Below are 2,938 nucleotides of genomic sequence, written 5' to 3'. Positions count from 1 at the left end.
GGTGATGCGATGAATAGACAGAAGGTTTTTGTTGGCACTAGGAACATGCAAGATTTTACGAAGATGGATCTTACGGGAAGGGGTACGAAAAACTGAATGACCTATATGACTGATCCTCATACCTGCACCGCTGGCGGTGTGGATCTGATCCTTCCCTTGATACTTCTCGCGGAGAGTCACCTTCTCCAGCTCGCCCGTGAGATGGTTGGTGGCGCCGCTGTCTAGATACCAGTTGGTATCCACGCCATAAGCTCCCTCTGCGGCGGCGGCCACCTTGCCATCGTCTTCAGAAGATGCATCGTCCTCATCAAATCTGTACCAGCAGTCCTTGGCCATGTGGCCAGGCTTGCCGCAGATCTGACAACGGACAGCATCGGGGCGGGACTTGCCATAGCCACCACGGCGCCCCCTGGTGTTGGTGGAGTTGGGGCGCCCGGAGCGAGGGCTTGAGTTGGTGGAGTTGCCGGGACCGTCGTGCTTGCCCTTGGGACAAGGAGGACCGCGGTGGCGCGAGGAGTAGCCGCCATGTCCACGCGTGGCTGCGTTTGCAGACGACTTGAAGCCACCACCGGAGTTCTGGAACTGGGCCACGCGCTGATCGAAGTTGCTGAGCATGGCAAAGAGTTCGTCGAGGGAGACGGGCGTGACGCGGGCGTCGAGGGCCGAGACAAGAGGCTGGTAGTCCATGTCCAGCCCATGGATGATGTAGGAGATCAGCTCGTCATCCTGGATGGCTTTGCCGGCCGAGGCGAGCTCATCAGCGAGGCCACGCATAGAGGCGAAGTAGGCGGCGACTGATTGATTACCTTTCTGGGCATTGATGAGGGCGGTGCGGATGTTGTTGACGCGGCTCAAGGACTGTGACGAAAACATGCCCGCCAGCGCCGTCCAGAGCGCGTGCGCGGTGGTGATCGCGGTCACCGTGACGAGCACCTCTTTTGAGAGGTTGCTTAGCAGGAAGCCGAGCACCTGCTGGTCCTCCTTGACCCAGATGGGGTGGAGAGGGTTGGGCTCAGAAGTCTCCTTCCCGTCCTTGTCCTTGGTGACGAGAAGGCTAGCTGGTTCCGGCATGGTGCCGTCCGCATAGCCAAAGAGACCGGCCCCTCTCAGCTGGGGCGTGATCTGTGTCCGCCATAGCACATAATTTGTGCGGGAGAGCTTCTCCGTGACCTGGCCGTTTAGGCTTGAGTGGAAGGTGGCGGAGGAGGAAGACATGGATGCTATTGCTACTGGAACCCTAGATGAGTTTGGAAGAGGCAGCTCTGATTACCATGTGCGAATAGGCAGAAGCATCTTACCTCGTTCAGAGGGACGCGTTACGTGTTATATAATCAGGGGCGCACCTCCCTGGCAATAGCGCATACAAAGTAGTTGGAGATTTTCTAGAGAGATAAGAAGATTACATCTTGGAGAACAAGAGATAAGAGAGAGAGATTACAAAGAGGTATTTGGTTACAACCTAAGCTCTATCTCTCCTAATGATATACGCGGCCAGGTCAGGTGTATATGCGCCATACATACGTGACACAATATATGTGTTTGACAAGAATCACTTTTCCCTTCCCATTATATCCATCGTTACTGATTTACATCTCCTTCATTTGTCTCCACCTTTTTGACATCACGTTATACCTACCCCAGCTAATTCCTTAGCAATGAAAGAAAATTCTAAAAAACACTTAATTTAGTTGCACTACACCGGGAGCATCATATCCCATGCTTTGCCACCCAACTAATGCTGTCGAGTTGACAGTCCTGCAATATATTGTGCAAGGTTTAGATATGATGGCAAACCATGAAACTGTAAGTGGGCAATGGGAAGGTATAATTGTTAGCCTTTCAAACAATCCGCTATGGATATCAAACAGCTAGCGGGATGGGCGGTTGGGTCTGGAATAAAGAAAAGCTTTTCGAAGTGAGTATCTAAGAGGACAGTAGTTGGAACCATCGATAACACTCTATTTTCTAGCACAAGTCAATACAGATTTGTATTAAGTAATTCTTACCATGATATTTTTGTTTTCCTCCAATATTTCAGATGATTTGAAGGTGGATAAAGAGATAGACAAATTAGTATGCATATCGCACTCACTTAATTCGACATCCTAGGGCAGAGGGTATATATAGGACTCCCATACAGAATCATGGGATAGGTGTGAGCATGCCATCCATGAACATTTATCACATGATTTGTATTGTATTGTACCACGTGAGTACAAGAATCATGTGACCATTTGACTTGCATGTTTAGTTATCAATCTCTTTCCTAGGAAATACAGTAGCTATTACAGAGTGAATAGAAATATAGTTTTGGGCTGAAGGAGAACCCGACAAATAAATGTTCATGAGATATATACCTGTTGCATCGATCATACATATCACGAGATAGCTTGTACACACATGGGCACAGGATTGAGATGAGCCTAAATTTCAAAAGAGGACCATCAACAGCTAACAGATTTGCCGGAACGGAATGGCCTAAAAGGGAAACCGATGTAGTGTCTCGTTCTATGCTCTACATATAATTCTGACCATGGCCAAATCATGTGCAATTGAGCATTACTCGAATGAGACATAAAGTCGATTCTATCTACAAATCTCAAACAACACCATTCCATCGCTAAATCAGCTCATGAAAGATGCCACCATCCAATACAAATACGTGACAACCAAGCAAAACTACATTTATCTGCATCTTCAGTTTCTTCCTATCCTCACCTCACCACCAGACCTTTCTTTCTCACCGGGCGACGCCAAAATGGCTTTTCTTCTGTCTGTGGCCAAACATTTTGCCAATTCAAAGTGAACATCTCCCACAGCCACAAGACAGCAGCAGATGAAGGAGAGAACAAGATAACCATCGGGTGCAGGATGACGAGCGGCTCCATGGCCCGCGTGGCTGCCGACGGGCGCTGCCCCACGCCCGGTGCAGTCTGCA

The 2,938-nt window shown here is 49.2% G+C and overlaps 1 pseudogene; it reads right to left on the bottom strand.

Annotated features, from left to right (window-relative positions):
* Window positions 1-596: 596 nt before the first annotated feature.
* On the bottom strand, window positions 597-735 carry LOC123072655 (uncharacterized; annotated as a pseudogene).
* Window positions 736-2,938: the final 2,203 nt, after the last annotated feature.

Source organism: Triticum aestivum, chromosome 1A (assembly GCF_018294505.1).
Source record: "Triticum aestivum cultivar Chinese Spring chromosome 1A, IWGSC CS RefSeq v2.1, whole genome shotgun sequence".
NCBI classification, from domain to species: Eukaryota; Viridiplantae; Streptophyta; class Magnoliopsida; order Poales; family Poaceae; genus Triticum; species Triticum aestivum.
Note: the sequence above shows the minus strand (reverse complement) of the source record. Positions and strands in the feature narration are given on the sequence as shown.